The 20,811-nt window shown below is 40.5% G+C and overlaps 1 protein-coding gene across 18 annotated transcripts in view; it reads right to left on the reverse strand.

The window, feature by feature from the left end:
• Positions 1-20,811, reverse strand: part of HIVEP2 (HIVEP zinc finger 2) — a 192,806-nt gene that overhangs the window by 91,562 nt on the left and 80,433 nt on the right. For 2 of the 18 annotated variants that reach the window (XM_079939546.1, XM_079939543.1), the window contains one exon: positions 9,431-9,515. The exons of 15 other annotated variants lie outside the window; for them this stretch is intronic. The gene's annotated coding sequence lies outside the window, so the exon portion shown is untranslated. Of the gene's footprint in view, positions 1-323; positions 376-9,430; positions 9,516-20,811 lie in introns of all 18 variants that reach the window. One more of the 18 variants, XM_079939545.1, reaches the window with a different exon arrangement.

Raw genomic sequence — 20,811 nt, forward strand, 5'->3', positions numbered from 1 at the left:
AATGCTGTTTGAGGACAGTAAAGCAACAGGCAATCTTGCTTTAGTCTTAAATTTTCTTCACTGGCAACATCGATAGTTATTAATGACATTTGATAGGTTTAAGCCTGGTACCACAAAGTTACCATTTTTGTATATATATTTATGCAGTGTATGCCTTTGATTAACTGATGTCTTTAATGATTAATGATTTTAACAGCATTAGGATTAACTTTTCACTACAATAGCATTAATAATTTTCTGTTATTCAGAGTGTTTGAATTCTACTTTTATTATAAAAATAAACACTTTTTTTCTCCTAGAAGATACTTTTGGATGGCACATACCCACACAACACCCCCGGCTCCAGCATTATTCTTCCCTTTCCTCCCACGCTGGCTGACGATGGGAAGAAAACACATCCAGAAACAGAATGAAATTATTAATGAATTATAACCTAAGGCTTTTGGTTTTTTTCTTTTTTGCGGTACGTGGGCCTCTCACTGCTGTGGTCTCTCCCGTTGCAGAGCACAGGCTCCGGACGCGCAGGCTCAGCGGCCACGGCTCACGGGCCCAGCCGCTCCGCGGCATGTGGGATCTTCCCGGACCGGGGCACGAACCTGTGTCCCCTGCATCGGCAGGCGGACTCTCAACCACTGCGCCACCAGGGAAGCCCTGTTTTTTTTTAAATCTCCTTAGAGAACTTTTCCCATCAACCCCCAGTATGTCAGATATATTGTCCAATGGATTCAACTGAAAAGGAACAGAGGATCGCAAGGGTCAATATAAACATGAAAATTCAAACTCCACACTTTTTTTACTAAAGAAAATTATAGGGCAATGAGGATACCTATTAAGCTGTAGGAGGGAACGTTTGAAAGAGAAACAGTAGGTTTTAGCAATCCCAAGGCAGGTCAACAATCTCACCGAGTTCCAGTTCTGTCTTTGGCACTGCCAACCTTATCACCTTATCGTAAACAATAAGAAATGATATGTGAGCTACCTGCAAATATTACACTTCACATGAATGTTAAATGCCATGACTATGGTTTAACCACAACTACTGTCCCTTCTATGTTTCTGTGCTACAAAACTTCCCTGTGCTTGCTGGAAGATGGAATTTAGGTAATAGATTATGACAAAACTCTGCAAGTTCAAAGTCTGGAAACTTGAACATAAGATACATTCATCACTACAGCTGTGCTAAATGAAGCCCTGGTATTCAGGATGCACGGCTGGTTACCTACTCCCCCACTACTCTCCCCTACGCCCCACTAATCCACTCAGGCGTATCCTCATTAATGACAAGAAAAAGAGATTAATATGAGACTGCTAAATTAACTGTTACCCATGAATGGTTGCAAAATACTAAATAGAAGGCAAACGGGCATGCCCTAATAAGACTGTGAAGTTTATCGTCTACAAATCTCTTCCCCTTTCTATTCTGAACCCTTTCAGGTGTCCTCCCCTGACTAGGTCATGGGATCCTTCAGGCTGGACTCCCCATCTACTGCAAGAAAGAGCTAATCATCTTTTTCATCCTTGGCTGCCAAAAATGTAATACACTCTCATTAGGAAAAGAATTTACTTTATGAAAACAAACAAACAAAAAACTTGGAAGATTATAAAACTTAATACAAATGAATAAATAATGGCTGGCAAAGAGGTATATTTGGGGAGTGGGTTTTACTAGAATAGAAGCAAGAAAGCCACCCTCTGTGGGAGATGCGATCACTAAATCCTGTGAAGATCCAGGGCAAGGTACTGTGCCATAAACTACAAGGAGACATGGTCTGCTTTCAGTTTTGTAAGGCCATTTCTATTTGAATCAAATTGGCCCTTCTGAAGACAGTTCATCGAAGAGAAATATTCTCTCTCTTTCTCTCTCTCTCTCCTCCCTTTGGCTCGGAGCTGGCCTTTTGGTTAGTCATAAGACATAGCCCCATTTTTTCTTCCCTGGTATCTCTCCTTGTAATCCTCTGTATTTATGCATCCACCTACTTTTAGAATTACCCACAGATATTACCAGAAGTTTTAAGAGTTAAATTTACAATGGTACCGACTTCTAACTGCAAGCCCGGAACCATGGTGGAAATAGGTTCAGTTAAGAGAGATTTCCCCGAGTCAGAACTGATGTCCTCACTAACCGGGCTGCCAGGCCTAGATCAAATGAAGGTCGATTCACAGTCCCCAGAGGAAGCTGTTCAACTCGTCGAGTCGGTTCCCCTGAGCCCTGCCAAGGAGGCCCTTCAGACTGACAGCCAACCTGGCAGAGCTGGTGTCTTCCCCCAGGCAGAGAGGCCCTCCCCTGAGGACAGGCACCAAAAGCCAGCAGAGCGAGCTGGGCGGCTGGGGTCAGCCACTTGTGGTGACACAAAGGCAGCTCTCTCTGCCTCGTTGTGGGGGGGGCGGTTAGAAACCCCTGATGATGACTTGGGCTGTCGAAATGTATACTGCGAGACAGGACATCCCTTCTGGCCTTGTGGGTGAGTGAAGCCCAGGCCAGGGCAGCAACAAAAGGCTGGCCCGAGGACAGCCTGCTCCTCACATCAAAGCCGGAGGCCCTGGGAGGCTGGCGAGCAGCCAAAGACGCAAAGAGCGGCAGGGGAGTGTGTTGCCTTAGGATAATAGCAAACTGGGACAGGGTAGAGTCTGTGAATTCCAAGCACTGGGGAGGTCTGCTCAGAGATTTTACCCTCTCCTGTCAGGGATGTGATTTAATTTCCTTTGAAGAAAAAAAGAAAGAAAGAAAGAACAGCAAAGAACATACATTCCCAAACCTTCTGTCCGCAAAAGCAGACATCATAATGCAAGTGAATGCACTCTGGTCCTTTTCAGCTTGCAGCCACTGTCTCAAACAATAGGGCTAAGTGAGACGTGACATTCTCCGGTCCATCTTAATAGGGCATTAAGTCTAAGGGGTAATTAAGATCATTTAAATGCAAACATCACTGTTCCATTGCTAATATCCTCCCAGATATTTCCCATCAATTCTGTTTAATTAGAGAAGCACTGCATGTTAATTATAACCTGACAGTTTTATTTATTTGACAGGACACAGCATAGAGTCCCATTTTGAGTAACAAGAACTTACGGTGAGGCATCAAACTCTGTCACAAAGATGACTCAGCTTTTGAACCTAGAATGTTCTACCTGGAAAAGTTTGCCCTACTTGCTCAACAGAAATGGGAGTTCATTCAGGAATTAATTATCTTCTCTCCTCCCCCCTTTATTGTATAGCTTTTTGCATAGAAACATACAGAAAACAAAGTAAGAAAGGAAAATCTGTAAGAAAGTAAAAGAAAAATTAATCAACCACTCTCCCTTCTGTAATCTTAAAATGTGATTCCTCAGGACCAGGATAAATGTGAATGAACCGAAGCCCTTTCAAGGAAGCAAGCATCCCAGGGAAACATGGCACACGTAGGCCACTGGAGTGACTGGGTGCCACCGTGAGAACCCACACCGCATCAACACCCCTTAGCACAGAAAGGGCCCTGTGAGCTTTCCTTTCCGAGGAAATGAATATGAGTTGAGGTCACTCAACTCTAATCCACCCAGTACGTCAGGGTTATCCTTCTAGCCGCACATGCTCCGTTTAGGCGGCAGGTTGTCACAGCCCAGCTAGTCATCCCTAGTGGCATGCTGGGGGCAGAATAACTTCCAACTCCTTGCTAATCCGGTGTGGGGAAGGCCAAGGTACAGAGTTTTACTTGATTGCATAAAATGTAGAGTTATTTTCAGCTTCTGAATCATCGTTCTGGCTCTTTCACCAGTCCTAAAGCCATAGTGCAACCCTTTAAAAATATCTTTTCCATTCAATTTTAACTTATTTGAACATAAGCAAAGTTAATCCTGCAGAATTTCAAAAAGATGAAACCGTGAAATGGAAGGGGAAAAAAAAAAGATCAAAAAGAGTTTTACAAATATTTGCAATTTAAAATGGTCACCATTGCTCTTCCGTTATCTTCAAACTCAATATAAAAACCCTGGACCATTAACACTTAGCGGGACTTAGGTGCCCGAGGACACAAATCAATTTTGTTTTAGTTACACTTCTAAGACTTTGAGGAGAAACATTAAATAATGGAAATTTCAAAAAAACTGCTAACTGATATAAGAAGAACCTTAGCTATTTCTGAAATAATTCCACTGGGATTTGTGCTGGATATTATAAAAACAGGATGTGTTGTTTGTTGTTCCTCATAAAAGACTACCAAGCCAGTATAAGGCTACAAAATACAACAAAAAGACAAATCTATGTGAAGTATTAAGAAAGCCAGATGGAATTTTTATTCATGTATTTAAAATTGTTGCTCAATGTGGGATGACCTCTGGAGACATAGTTCTTGTTTCTATGAATGCCAAAAGGGAAATAGTTACATAACATAATTCTGCAGTGGTCCAGTATCACAGTGCAGAGAACTTCATCTTACATACAGGACAGTCAGAGATGAGTCTTCACTGCTAAGACCTCATTTTAAAACTTAACATGGATGAATCCATTAAGATTATACCTATTCCATTTAGTTAGAAGCTGATCCCAACAACATAAAGATTCCAATAACAAACTTTTTTTTTTAATACTCCTTCAATGCAATGTGATGAAGCTACTGGTACCAAAGGATAATATGAGTGGATTTAGAGATGATTTTAAATGGGTGTGACTAGCCCACCCAGATACACAATTTTATCTGTGTGTATGGGGGCAGGGAGGGAGGATGGAGCAGGGGTTAGCACTCTGTAAATTAAACCGTTATTTTTCACTACTTTCTGCCGAAGTAAACAGAAGCCTATATATCATCCCCGTATCCTGACCCACATAGCCCCATTTGGGAATGAAGAGTAAGTGGAGAGGAAGTGCATCTAGGAAAAAATTACACCTAAATGTTCTCCCAGCTGATAGCTGAGCTCTGCTCTGCGCATTCAGATGCTTTTTGAAATAGCTGGGAAAACCACTCAGAAAACTACACCTGCTACCAGGACTCCATGAATGAGTCTCCACTCAAACCAAGTGCAAGTACCGGGTCGACCATGAGTCTAGGAAGGAAATACAGGCTTCTCTTCCCTTCTGAAGTCCTAGGATCTACATCTAACCAACAAAGGTTTCATTTTCTGTAAAACTATAAGAAAATACCTTTTTACTACCCAACCACTTACAAACGTTTCTGCCTGGTGAAATAAAAATTTTGTTTCCTATTTCAATATCTATAATTTGCAGTTTCTGTCACCTGTTAACATATTCAGCAATCATTTTCTAAGTACCTATCCCACACCAGGCACTGTGCTGCATCCGAAGGCACACAAATGTGTTTTCTGATCTCAACGAACACCTGGCTTGCAGGTAGGATGAAAAGTGCTGTAGTACAAGTTACAATAGGGCCCACAGGAGAGTGAGGTGTACGGATCAAGGAAGGGCTGAGAATGGAGACACTTGAAATGAACCTGGAGTAATCAGCAGAAGCTTGTCAGGTAAACAAGGAGAAAACCAAGTTTGAAAGGAAATAGAGTATATTCCGTTTTATAACAAACTAGGTTTGAGGTGCCTTAAGAATACTCAGATAGAAATGTCCAAGCAGATAGCGGGACATATAGATATAAAACCCACAAGAATATGCAAGCTGAAAACCCTGTTTAGAAGACCACTAGCATCGTCGGCATCTAGGGTGATACTTGAAACAATGGGCCTTGTCAGCGGTTTGGGAAGCTACAGAGAGAAGAGGCACAAGGGCTGCACTTTGGGGAAAGCCACAGAAACTGAGTAGTGTGGGAAGGGGCTGAGAACAGAGGTGGGTACCAGGTCACAGCATCACAGAGCCAAGTGGAGAAAAAATTAAATGATAGTGTCAAATATAAATCAAAACTAGGTAAAAAAGGCAAAGACCTAAAAGATTTCACTGAATTTCAAAATTAAGAGGTTACTGAGATTCCTTTCTAAAGCAGGTGGCCAAAACCATTATGCAGCTGAGATAGATAACATATGAGCTAGACAAGCCATTACGATTATTGGTTTCAGTTTGCTTGTTTGTTTACTTCCAAAATGGAAGATATTTGACCTTGTTTAATTTTAAAAGCTATAGTCCTGAAAAAAAAAAAAGTGTTCTAACAAGATTACATTTTAGCCACAGTGGAGAGACATAATTAAAACTTGACTGTGTTAAAGTAAAATTTCAAATTCTCAACAATTAACTACTAATATTGATTTGGGGAACCAAAAGGAATCAGCAAGATTTCACACGAAACTGGAGACATCTTAAAAGTAAAACTACTAAAAGGCAAAAAGGTGAACTTTGATCATAGGATTTTCAAGCTGAACAAAACTTTACAGATGATCCACTTAAATCCCTTATTTTAAAACAGATTTTAACTCTGTGCAATAATAACAACTTCCACTGGGAAATATCAAAACCAAATTTAAACTGTGCAAGATGAAAGAAACTGCTCATGACAAAGAGGAGGCAATTCCTAAACCTGGCGATCACAAGTTCCCGGTAAGTGTACCAGGAAGATTTCTGAAGAGCCCCCTAAAAGGTCCGCTGACCTCCCCCACGCTTGCCACCTCATGACTAACTCAGACTGCTCAGTCTGGGGTCATGCCCCTCAGTGATCCGCACCCTGAAAGTCACTACATGAAAAAGAAGTCCTAAAAAGAGTAAACAAGAAATTTTACCAAGGTAAACATATTAATGTTCATGTGATGGTTTGTGTTGCATGATTATAACTGGAAACCCAGTTTCACTCATGTGATGAAAAATTCAGGAAAAAAGGAGTTTCTCTAGAACTTTGAAAATGACTTATAAAGTCAGTTTCTGGAAAATATAAAAATAATAGAAGCACTTTTGTACTTCTTTTATAAGTTTAATTTATAGGTTTCCAACTCCCTTGGTCTTTATGTTTTAAATAAGAGATGAGAAAAAAAAAAAAATCACCCAGGGGAAGCATCTTTATCAGGCCTGAAATAAATAAGGCCTGGTAATAGGATTTTGGTTCCCAGCCAAGAGTGGGATCCACCTGCCCTCGGTCTGGCAAGATTTAGGGTTGTGATTCTTTCATATGGAGGCCCACACACATAAAACAAGCATTATCTTATCTCTTTATAAGATGTAGCAGATAGTTTTGGCAGCCTTGACTCTGTTTAGACTCTGACTTCCATAAAAAGGAAGCTTAAAAGTTTGGGCTTACTACTGAAAACCTTAAGAAAATGAAAGATCTAGAAATAGTAATGGAGTTTGAAACAATCATCACATAGAATGATATCAACAATCAACATTTACTGAGTCCTTGTGTTCCAGCAATGTACTAAGTGATTTATGTGTATTTTCCCATTAAATCTTTTATGAGGCAGGTACCATTACTACCTTCCTTAGAGAGGACTTAAGGCCCCAAGAGTTTAAGAAACTTGTCCATGGCCTCACAGTAAGTGCTGAAAATGGCTTTTTAATCCAGTGAGTCTGACTCTAAACCAATGCTCTTGAAAAGATACACATAGTGGCAATATAAAAAGATTCTCGAGTTGAAGAAATCCAAGTACCCTGTAGTTACTTGCACTCAATTTTCAGTTCTACTCATGATTTTGATCTGGCAAATGGACCATCAGTGCCAAACCAAAGAAAGTTTAATATACTGAACCATTCCTGATTACTCACTATCTATGTTGGTACTACTGAACCACATGGCAACGGAGTTTTGGGTGGGTCAACCAGGTCTTTATACGACGACGATGGAAGGCTTTCATGCTTAGAATGAAGGTCATTGCTCTAAGTTTGGCAACAAAGTCAAAATCTTATACAGCTCAAGAGTATTCTTTTACCCAGATCATTGTCCTAATTTACTCTGGCACTAAAAAGTGTTTATTACTATAAACTAAGACTAAAATTGATAGGTTTAGAGGACTTTATATGCCCATGTTCCACTAGATTAATTTTGCAGGGCATGCCATTCTCTCCTTCTCTAGAAAACACAATATTTCTTTGTTCTTAAAAAAAGCCAAAAATTTCCAAAAAGGAAACAAAACTTCACTACATGACATTCTTTTCAATTTTCTTTTAACTTCATTATTGGAAAATTTCTATATTTTATTTTTCTATAAAAAAGAAAGCAGTCTGCTTTTCTTATAAAATGTTCATGATTAATTTTTTCCCCTCATTTATTCGATTATTCATTCAACAAAAAATTGTGTACTCCCAAAGCCATGGTTCTTGTCCTCATGGAACTTAGGGGCTAGTGATGGACGGACATTGAAAACAGACTGTTACTGTGTAAATTCCAAACAAAAGGCATGCTGTGTAATCAGAAAGCTATGTAATAGTATTTGAGTAAGGCAACTCTTTCCTAAATGTACACTATTTTAAAGTTGGGGTCTAAGCCTCCCTCCTGTCATGATCTGAAGCCTCAAATTTAGAGGTGATTAAAACAGACACATGTCAAATCCACCACAACTATACTTTTTTCAAAACTTCTAGATGTTCCAGGATACCCTGAAAATCTAATTTGAAAATCATCAGTATAGGTGTTCTAGAAACTTCCCCAAAGAAGTCATTGGCTACCATTCTTATATTCTAGCTTGCATAGATTTATCACTCAGTCTAACATATTAATGTGTGCAACTTGACAAATTTAGAGGGAAAGGGAAAAATACCCATAGGATTATCAGAATTGGAAGACCCTTTCAAGTCCTGGAGTAGGCTTCTTTTCCATTGGATGTTTCTAGTCTAAAATGAAAAGCATCCCTATCTTTGACAAATTTGATGTAAATGTTTGTGATTTGATGTAGAAACAAAGAGTAAGGTAATTTTTTGTACTTATCTTTTAATTAATCCAAACTCTCCTTAGTTTAATTGCACACTTGCACAGCATATATCTTTCTCTTACTATTTCTAGACCTGCTAAGATTCCAATTGTTTTCTTATTGATTTCCTTCATTTAGTATCTCAACCCATAGATTAAGGTGTTCTTCTCTTCCTCTTTTGGCAAACTCTGGCAGCCTAAGTTCACTTGGCAGAGATTATACACACAAGCATGTCCAAATGGAATCCAAGGAGATTGCCAGAGTCCTATTTTTTCCACATCAGAGAAGCAAACCGTAGCTGGTCCAGCTCGTCTGCCTGCCAAGTCTGGGACTTAGGGTAAGAAGGTTCAGTCCCAATGGAAGGGAGAGAGTCTGAGCTGCCTATCTGAGGGTCTCTTTGTGGTTTGGGGGAAGAACTTGCTTGAAACAGGTGCAAGCTGGACTACTACATCTCATCTGCCAGCCTGCCAAAGTGGCTCCCACTTAACGTAAGTTGTGTTCTAAAAGTTTGCTTTTAAACTTACTATTTGAAATTTGGAATGTGTCCCTCTGGAACCTGTGTCACAAATAGTGGTTGGCATTCCAGGCTAGCCTTCAGAAGTTTATATAACCTGATTGAGAATTAGCCTAAGTCAATGTAATAAGTGGACTTTGGGGCTTACTCACCTTATATGGCATAGCTTCTATTAGAAAAAAATAGTCACACTGCGGACTGGCGTCCATTGGATACGAAACTCCTCCTCACGGTTCCCTACACGGGCCATAAAAATTTAGGTAAAATTCTAATAAGTAAATAACGAAGTAAGAATAGCAAGACGCTTTCCCCAGGATCAGAGTGATGGGTCAGCGGCATCAGCTGGAAGATCCCAGTGGCTCTAGGCTTTTGCAGAGGCAGCAGTGGTGGACCAGTCCCTGGTGGCAACAGACAGACATGGCAGAAGAGCGGAAGAGAAAGTGAATCGGAAGCTAGGGCAGTCCTGAAAAGGGAGCGTCCTACAGTTGAGGGCGGCGGGCGAGAGGAAGAGAAAGGGAATTCCTGCCACAAGCCAGCAAGGGAAATCCCCGGTTTAGGTTGCTATTCACTGACGAGGAATGTTCGTTATTTAGTAATTTAACCCTCCCAATCCTTACTTCTGACTCTGGCTCCTTAGAGTCAAGCTGTATGTTGTTAATGACAACCTGCTTCAGTCTGGTGGATGCGTCGTCCTACCAAGATTGACCGTCAGCCTACAGTGGTTCACAACCAGGGTGATTTTGCCCCCCAAGGGACGCAGGGCCACGTCTGGGGTTATTTCTACTTGTTATGACCAGGGAGGATGTGTGCTATTGTCATCTAGTGGGTAGAAGCCAGGGACGCCGGAAAATATCCTACAATGCACAGAACAGCCCTCTACAACAAAGAATTACCCATCCCCTAACGTTAATGGCACCAAAGTTGAGAAACCCTCTAACCTTTGTGCTGCAGTAACTTTCTGTTACCTGTGAACTGTGCTCCTGATGTGTTTAAGCGAGTGATTATGACACAAATCACTGAGACAGACTGTGAAGATCATGCCCAACTAAGAGAAATTCTGCGAACAACCAACAGCACTATTCAGCGTTACAAAGAATTACATCTGTTTTTTCGCTGATGTCATTAAAGCTGGAGAGCCACACTTCGAGAGGATGGCAGAAAGGGTATGGCACAAACTTGGTGTATCACCTGGATCACATGGCAGTTTCCTAGAGCGGCATGGTGTGCACGCTCCTCTGTGAATGTAAACCCTGCCATCAAGGCCACATCCTGTTCCTTAAGCATTTCCATAAACAGCGGCCGTATTCTTCCCCTAGCATCCAATGACAGCCTAGGCACGTCAGCTAGTTCCTGAAATGCTCACAGCTCACTAGTATTAAAGTAACCATCTCCCCCAGGAAAAGCCTTACCGTGCTGTCCGTGTGAAAAGGAATGAAAGCAGAGCCACTAATCAGGACACAAAGAGTTCCACGACCCTGGCAACCTCTTTCTGGCCCTCTCTTCAACTAAGAAGAGAAAGAGTTTGACTTAGTCATCTCCGACCTCCCTTTCGAGTCTCACCACCATGATGGTTTTCTTCCCAGATGGTAATGAGAAGCGGGGCTGCTCCAGAGAAAGTAGGTCAAGTCCCTTTGTGAAACCCTCCACAGTGAAGGCTCCACTTGTGGGGTGCCTGGGAATACAGCACACAGTCCACCCGGTCCCCGCAAGAGAAACCTTTTGGCCCCAAGCTTGACACAGCGAGTCTCCGTTTAGCTTCAGACTATATTAGGAATGATGACAGCAAGACATCAAGGGACAATCTCCAAGTGTGCACCTCAGGAAAGGGCTAATCATCACACACTGGCCTCGGCAGCCACAGCCTCCTGCACAAACAGGCATCACCTCCAAGCACCACCTTCTCATTAGGAAGGACAGAAAAAGAGCACAGTGTGTTTTGAACTATGTCTCTGTCGTAACAATGGCCAAGGAAAGCAAAATGGGAGGGCAACAACAATAGGAATTTGAGGACCCTTTAGTAGTTAACAGACACATACTTTACATCTTAATAGCCCTTTGGTAGAGACCCAGATTAGTTCTGGGGAACCGCTCAGCATTGCTGCAGGATCTACTGGGATTTCCATTCATTGCTCTACTGAAGGAATGGGTATGGTTCCCCCCCCCGCCCGCCCCCCCACCACCACCCCACCACCCCCTACCCCCCCCACCCCCACCCCCCGTCTCCCCACTGAGATTTCTACTCTGTGTTTTTTCTGTTCATATGCTTAGTGGGGCTATTTAAAAGTAATAATGTCAATGATAGCCTCAGGCTCTACCAAGTCTGAAAAGTAAAAGGTTATATTTCTAGTCCTCAAGATTTAAAAAATCTGAATGTGAAAATATATTAAAAATACACCATTCTAGAGAAGGAGGGAAAGTAATAAAAAGCCTTTTTTTCTGCCATTTCAACATTATCACACATTCCCAGGGCTATGTTTTCCCAGGTAAAAACCAGTATTTTAATGTGTTTGAAATAGGAGGCATTCTAATAAAACATGTTTGTTTGCTGGGTGCATTTATTGTTTTGTTTTTCTCAGTAAGAGCTGGTACTTTTTTTTTTTTTTTTTTTTTTTTGCGGTACACGGGCCTCTCACTGTTGTGGCCTCTCCCGTTGCGGAGCACAGGCTCCGGACGCACAGGCTCAACGGCCATGGCTCACGGGCCTAGCCGCTCCGCGGCATGTGGGATCCTCCCGGACCAGGGCATGAACCCTTGTCCCCTGCACCGGCAGGCAGACTCTCAACCACTGTGCCACCAGGGAAGCCCAGAGCTGGTACTTTTTAAATCATCTGTCATCTGCATTTGAGAGTACTTGACAACCGTTATCTCATTACTTTTGGCCACATGCTGGTGAGGGGGAAATGGCAGGTACTCCCATCCCATTTCACTAGGAAGCAGGTTGCAAATGGTTAAAAATAGGGTGAGCTTCATGCCCCCCCAGTCCACCTACTGCTCCCCAGGCTGCCCCTAGAAAAAGGAGGGAAAAGAATCTCCCTTGAGTCCTGTTACTGCCACCAAGAGACTAAAGTGTTGGTATACAGTACTTTTGTAGTGAAACAAAAAGGCAGATGCAAGGAGTTGACTTCCCTTTCATTGCAAATAACTCTAACATGACCAACACGCTACAAAAATCAATAGCAGTAACGACTGCCCTTTTGGAGCAGACTGGGCAGTCAGCTGGACAGGGGGAATTGCTTAGCCCAGGCACACCGCCTGGATCAAGCACTGCAAACAAGTTTCACCAGAGAGAAGCATAATTTACTTATTAAAGAGATAAGTGTAAAGTCTGATGCAAACAGACAAGCGTAAATCCTTCAATGCACAGACCAAATGCTTGGCTTGGTGACCATAAAATGCGCTAAGTAATCAACTCTAGGTTCTATTACTCAACCCCTTTTTATCCTTAAAAAGATGACATCTCCACGTGCACAAAGAAATGGCCTGCAAGAGAGTGCTCTGGTTTAGAGGGGCTCCCCAATAACACTGAACCCACACAGGAAGTTGAGGGGAAACCTCAGTGACTAGTCTGTACTAACCTGGTCTTCCGTATACGAATAAGTGCAGATAAAGGGAACTGCTCTTTTTCACTTTGGTTCTAAAGCATTTTACCTTATTCAAAAGAACACAGAAGTAATCAATAATTGCCCAAACGATCCCTTCTGTAATCATTTTTCCTATTTCACAAAGGCAGCAGTAAGGGTGCATTTGTGAGATTCTGAGAGCCAGAGACAACATCTCTATGACTTCAACAATTTTACTTTTTAAATCATATTTAATTGCCACCAACCAGCAAATATAAGCAAAAGATAAAGAGGTCTAAAACACTGTTAGAAAGTAGAGCTTGAGTTAATGAGCAAATTAGAAAAAATATTATGTCACTTGCCATCAAATGTTGTCTGGCAACTTTAAAAAAATCCAAATAAAGAGAGAATTCAAACTGTCCATCTACAATAAGCTATTGTATGGTTCACAGGTCTGGGTCAGTCACAACTCCTGGAAATAGCTGCCTGGTGGTCAAACGCTCTTATTTTCTGTGTTTTCACGGGCTTTCAGGACTTGTGCAAATTGTTTTCCAAGCACCATCCGGCCATAATAACCAGGTTACTACTGATAATTACGCTTGCCTCTCTATAGGTTTGTCAGCTGAAGAAATCCACAGACAGCTGTCATAATGAGCAGAAATCTACTTCTGGCACAGCTGCACTGACCACAATGCATTAGAAAAACAACCCTCTCTGCAATAACCAGTTCTGGGCATTGCTGGTTAAAAAAGACTAGTTTCCTGTTTTTCTCAAAAACTTCAGAGTGTGGGTATTGCTATTTTTTACCCCACCCACACCTTTTCTCTTTAATTGTTGAAGATTCCGTACTGTAAACACCTAATCATGGCATTTTTTTTTTATATTATAGCTCCAGGTTTAATTTTAGGTCAGATTCATCCTTTCCAAGCCAGAGCCTTCCCTGTGCCAAGACCCAAGGGTGGGAGGAGAGCTGAGGCATAGAGTCAGGACCTAGGGAGGAAGGGGGGCACCCTTCTGGAAAGAGGATCTCAGCCTGGGCTTGGGCAACACTCCAACTCCACGGCCGTGCCCAGGACCAGCAGCCGGCCAGTGGCACCTCCAGGTTGGCCGAAGCCTAGGTATGGAGCCTGGTGGCCCACACATGGCATAAAGCATCAAATGCCCTGCCTGATACATTAAATTATCCCATTTATAATAAGCTATCCCTCTTCCTCGCTTTAAAATGTTCATTCCTTTCTTTCAAGGGGACATGTAAGTATATGTATGCAGCCCACACTATTACAAGGGCAGCTGTTCCTTCTGCCGGAATGGTCAGGTCCCTGCTCCAATGTCATCTGCCCCCACACCTTTTCCTCTCCCTACCTAAGTCTCACACACACACACACACACACACACACACACACACACACACACACACACAAAGCATATGTGCTAGGAAGGTTGATATATATATATCTGTCCCTCACACTAGGATAGAAACTTCTCAAGAGAGGAAGTATTGTTTTGTTTACTCCCTGTAGCCTGGACACCTTAAACAATGCCTAGAAAACAGCAAGTGATTGATTAATATCAGAATGAATGCCTCTTTCCCTCCACTGTTATTCACAACCTCCCCCCTTCTGTGCCAGCCTCTGTGGAAACCCTCACCTACTGCACTGAGTCCGTTAACATCTGCCTTTCTTCTACACCCAGAGCTTCTGGAGGTGGAAACTCTGCTGAGCACCTAGCACATACCAGGTGCTCAAAACAACATCTGCTGAGTGTTGTTAAATGAATCACTTGTGATCGCCTACTTTGGGGCCAGGGACCATGTAGACACTGTAGAAATATAACAAGGAGTAAAACACAGATTTCTGTCTGTATTTTTTTCTTTTACCGATACTGTAACTTTTGGTCACTACTAGAGAAGTCTGCGGCATTTTCTCAGCCACCACCATCCTCTCAGAGGCAAAGCAATAAGACTTGATCCACGTAAACTTGTCCAAATAAAGACCAGGGAAAGAATTTTTTTAAAGGAAGTTGAAAATAAAATATTTATTGCTGTCCCGCTAGGCAAGAAGTTGAGGTAATATCCTTTGAAAGTCACTGAAAGGGAAGGATTCTAACCAAAATCAAAATCTTCATTTGGGTTACACTTCACAACAGGGAAAGTGTAAACATTTCCCCCCTTCCTACAAGTTCTCCTTTTAAAAGGCAGCAATTCAGCAAAGAAAATAGAGATCCTCTCAGACCTGAACTGTAAAATGGATAAGAAAAACTCTGAGTCACAATTATGCTTAAATGTTCATGTGTTGCCTTCACATGATTCCCACTAATATTAAGAAGAACAAGAGGATAAAAACTTAAATGAGCTCCTAATGTGAGAGAAATAAACTCATAGTACTCATCATCTGTTTCAAGATTTTTTTCAATTACTTATATGTTCACTTCTATTATAAAGTTCCACAAGCTATCTGTTACTGTCACTACTGGCCCTGGTAGAAGGCCTTATTCCTAACAAATTTTGCAACTTGTCTGAGTAATAAATAGACTTCTTAAAATGAGATAAATCCTCTTTAATTTCTAGGTGCTTCATTAAACTATGGAAAAAATAAAAGAGAAAGAGAAGTTAAAATTCAACCATCATTTCATAGAAGACTTGGATCGATTTTCAAGGAAGTTAAAAATCTACTTAGAGAGTACATGCATCAGATAACCGGAAAACACCTCAAGAGAGTCACTAACAAGTGACAAATGAAGGCAGCACAGGCAGCATATGCAAATGCTGAAGTGCATTCACAAAGGCAAATGTTGGCTAGAATAACAAAGCCTCTTTGCTTCTATATGTTTGGAAATAAACATGATCACTGTTGTATTTTATTAGGAAGCAGCAAAGTCTTTCCCTGTTCATTGCCAGATCAATTAGAATGGCCTTCCCCAGTAGTAATACTCACATGATTGATCTATAGAAGCAATTTGCTAATAATGGTGAGCTCTAACAAATGTATACTACTATAAGCTTGAGATGAATAATCTTTAGTTTCTGCATAGGAGAAAAAGGAAGGCCATGTCCCATGTAAACCAAAGATCGGATGCAATAACATTGACTGCACTGATAACCAGCCTAACAAAATTATTCTGTTTCTTGCAGGTGTGCTTGGATAAGGTAGACTAGCACCACACAAATAACAGAAATTTCTAAAAGATACACACAAACACACACACATACACATTGTGCAGTCAGGCTGATGTTAAAAATTTAATATTCCAGAAAACAAGATCTGTTTTGGTTTTCTTTCCAAGTTGTCAATAAATGCCCTTGAAATTCATCCTTTCCCTCTAAACAATTTCATGTCTTCTTAGGTTCAAAGTTGTCAGCCCCACACTTTCAAATTATAAATAGATAAAATTCAGTGTATGGAAATTCTATTTAGAAAAGGATTCCATTTCAAAGTGGGATCCTAAGAAAGAAATGGTAAGTAAGCAGACCAGACAGTGTGACAAGCCTTACCAGAGATTAGAATTTGGTCCACCTGCAAGAGCAGATGGTAATTCTGGACAGCTGCAGGAAGATGGGGAAAATAGTTTGAGAGCTATTGATTTATGTAATGATTAAAACCAACAACAACAACAATGAAACAGTATTTAGATTTTTATAATGTCACTTGAAAATTTTTTCAGATTTTAGGTTTATAAAGTTAAGGAAGCACATCAGCCCAGCAATCTCGATAAGACTCTGTTGTCAATATTTTATACCTGAATCTTTATCTAGCCCTATGTTCTCTTTTTCCACTATATAAATCTCCGTAACAGAGAAGAAACACTAATAATAATTGAAACATGTGTTTGACTAACATAATTACAAGAAAGCATGAAACAAATTTATTTATATTAGATTCCAGATGTGAAAGACAAGGGTCACTTCTTCCTCAATTTTTAATACTTCCAACAGTTAAAAAGTATATTGAATAATGGATTTGTTACTGTAGCAAATGAAATACATAAAAATGGCAAAAACAGATTTGGTTATATTTTTCTTATAAATTCTCTGTCCATAGCTCCATACATAAAACACCACAAAATTTAATATGAAACCTCAGATAGCAGAACTATATGTATAAATAAACTCTGAATTCTACCAGTTTGGGTTTCTTTAATATAAATTTTGAATACAGGCAAAATCTCTTCTCAGCCTTGTCAATGTTCCTGACATTAACACAGATACTACTTTTATTTTAAAACCTAAGATCTTTTTGGAAATTACGAATTAACTTCCTTACATTACTAATGTCTATTAATGGTTATTATGCATAAAAAACTTTCTAAAATACTGCTTTCTGGTGAATCAAAAAGCATATAAGATACAAGCAATTTTCACTGCAAAGTAAAGGAGCTGTTACAGTGGAGGATTCCTGGACTGAATGTCAATATTATGACATAGTATGAGTGTGTTTCGTGTTTTGTAACTGCAATCATTGTTGCTTCTGTTGTGGTCATCCATTTACAACGCTTGGTGTCAGTTTATTTATCTCTTGTAAAAATAAAATACAGTGTGTGTTTGTGTGTGTGTGTGTGTGTGTGTGAAAAAAAGCATATAAGATATAATATTACAAAATATTTCTAAAGATAGTGCATGGCAAATATCAAGTTATGAATCCTTCTACAGATTTAATTGAGTTCTTAGAAGTAAAGAGGAAATAAGTTTAGAAAGTCTTTCCCCAAAGAGGTCAAATGCAACAGTAAATGTCATGCCAGATTTAAAGTAAATGAAAAATATCAAATCAAAGTTTTCACAATAATTCACATCTATCTTCTCCTAACCATGCTTTTACATGTTACACATTTTGAGGGCCTGCAATTTATCAAACTCTGGGACAAGAACTAGGATCTCATTAGATGCATATCTTTCTACGGAAAAGTTCACATTCCATTGAGCATTGATTTGAGGAATATTTATAGTCCACAGGTCCCTAAAACACATTTATATGAAAAATCTTTATTTAAATATCATCCTTATTATTTTATGTAGCTTTTGTTCCAGTATGGAAAAATGTCTATACTGCTATAAACAAAGACTGTATTAAAAGGATATATATGCGTTAGCAATTTTCAAATTAAAAGTACACGATTTACCTTTTGCTCTTCCACTGGAAAGACCACCCAGTAAGCAGCCAGACCAGCAAAAGGGCTGTAGGGGATGCCTTTTCCCTCCACTACCCACACTGGGGATATCACTCTTTTGCCGCCCTCTCCCCGCTAGTCCTGCAGCCTGAAACCAAAACCGACCTTTACTGGTTCTCTCCCCCACTCTCCAGCCCACAAGAGTGTCAGCAGGAGCCTCCCCCCAACTCTTCAATCAAGAACTCTGGCAGGGGCTTCCCTGGTGGCGCAGTGGTTGAGAGTCCGCCTGCCGATGCAGGGGACCGGGTTTGTGCCCCGGTCCGGGAAGATCCCACATGCCGCAGAGCGGCTGGGCCCATGAGCCATGGACGCTGAGCCTGCGCGTCCGGAGCCTGTGCTCTGCAACGGAAGAGGCCACAACAGTGAGAGGCCCGCGTACCACAAAAAAAAAAAAAAAAAAGAACTCTGGGAGAAGCCTAGAAATCAGATGTAGGAGAGACACTGCTCCCACAATAGCAGAAAGAGCTGTGTTCCCCAAAATCACTCAGAATGCATTTCTGCAGAGAAACTGACACCCAGGTATGTAACTCCTTAATTATTATCAATAATTCAAGTACTTCACAGGTCAACTCAGCTTTTGTGACTCAGCAAAGAAAAATAAATATTATCCAAGAAAACTGTTTATAAGTTGAGGATATCTTATATGCACATAGAGGGGCAAAGAAACTGGAATCTTTACATGTGATACTTGTTTATCCAAGAGTTGTCTGAGAATCTAGTAACTTCTAGGCATGTACATTTGCTAATACATAACTCAATTAAATGTCTTTATTCCGCTCTCCATTGCCTTTTCTTTTTTTAAGGATTGCCTCTTTTGGAATTAAACAAAAAAATTAAACACGAGGAGGGGGAAATCCACCGCACACAATCTGTCACTCACATGGATGACACCTGATCATGTCTCTCAGTATTCTCCTTTTCCTGAAGGCCCAAATCCCAAAAGAACGAATTCAGCCAATTCCATTACAAACTGTAATTACTTCCCAAGGGGCTGAAACACCTATCCAAGTTATCAATTCTCCCCTCACGTAATAAATATACATATATATGCACTAGAGCTTAGAATTGAAAAGTAAACTCTTCAAAAATAGTTTCCTCCAGCAAGAGTTTAATTATACCCTATTTGGTTTTTGTTTTTGTTGCTGTGGTTTTTGTATTCCTTAATAAGAAAATAAGCATCTTAACAGTCACTATGGGTCTGGGAAAACCAAATCTCCTCTGAATAACTCCAGGTATTTAAAATGCTACCATTTTTATAGTTCAAGACAGAATTTGGACTGAAATATATAACTCATGGAATTTAAGTTTTGTTTTCTATTATATTTCTAATTACTTATTCAGTTAGGATGTGGGATGGTGTGCATTAATGCTGCTAGGAGCATTATAAGAAAATGCTGAGTGAAAGACCTAAAAATCCTAATTCATTAAAAGTTACCCCCCAAAGATATTAGGGTTATGCTACTAACTAGTGAGGATCTCAAATTATTGAACTGAGAAGAGCAGAAATAGAAAAACCTTTAAAGACTAGTGTTACCATTTGTTTTCTCTTTCACTTCGTTCTAAATCCTTGAATAATTAATCCAGTAACTTAATAAATGCATATGAATCCACCACCTCTCTTCTCTTGCAGTTTAATTAGATGATTGACTTCAGGCATACTATAAATTATAATGACAATTTAATTACTTCTGCAATGTGCACACTTAAAAGATTTATAAACAGGAATAGAACAGCCCAGTGCATTGAAAAGAGGCACACCAAACCAACTGAAGCACAACCCAGGCAGATGACAGAGGCAGACGATTTCTGGAAGAGAGTTGAGCCAGAAGGGGTTTCTCATGCCTCAGTAAACAACTACTCTATTGCCTTATGATGAGCTCTGAACAACCTACACAGGATTATCTATAACCTTAACTGTCTTTACAAGGAAAGAGTTAGACCTCCCATGTTTTGTGTGTGCCAGCTGGGCCACTGAGCCTTCCCAAGAAGGCCTCCTCTTGCAGTGAAAAGGCACAGACCTCCGAGAGAGTCAGACCTTGGTTCAAATCCTTCTTCTGCCATTGGCCACCAGTGACTTTGACAAAGGTAACTCTAGGCTTCAATTTCTTCAATTTGTAAAGTGAGGAAAACCCCTAGTTTGCAGGGCTGTGATGGAAATTAAATTAGATAGACAGCAGGGTGCATTGGTTAAGAGGCATACTCTGCCTCTTATTACCTCTAGAACCTTAAGCATGTTATTCTCCTTGTGCCTCAGTTTCCTCATCTAGAAGGTGGAGGTAGTAACAGTAACTGCCTCAAAAGCTTGTTGGAGAACTAAATAAGTTAATACAATTGGCCCTCCATATCCATGGGCTCCACATCTAGGGATTCAACCAACGGAGGATTGAAAATATTCAGAAAAACATTCCAGAAGGTTCCAAAAAGCAAAACTTGAATTTGCTGCACATTTCCATGGCATTTACATTGTATTTACGATGATTTACCTAGCATTTACAATGTACTAGGTATTATAAGTAACCTGGGGCTGATCTAAAGTATAAAGGAGGATTTGTGGTTATATGCAAATACTATGCCATTTTATATATGCGACTTGAGCATCCACAACTGTTGGTATCTGCAGGGATCCTGGAACCAATTCCCCAGTGATACTGAGGGGTCACTGTACATATAAAGCACTCCCACCTGGCACAGAGTAACTACTCAGTAAATGTTAGCTATTAATAAGTCACTGAGCATAAACATTGGCACGCACTTCCTTTTCCTCAACCCCCAGCCACACAGATATTTCGGCAATAAAGAGTTCCTGAAATTCC

The sequence above is a fragment of the Stenella coeruleoalba genome (assembly GCF_951394435.1).
Source record: "Stenella coeruleoalba genome assembly, chromosome: 12".
In the NCBI taxonomy this organism is placed as follows: Eukaryota; Metazoa; Chordata; class Mammalia; order Artiodactyla; family Delphinidae; genus Stenella; species Stenella coeruleoalba.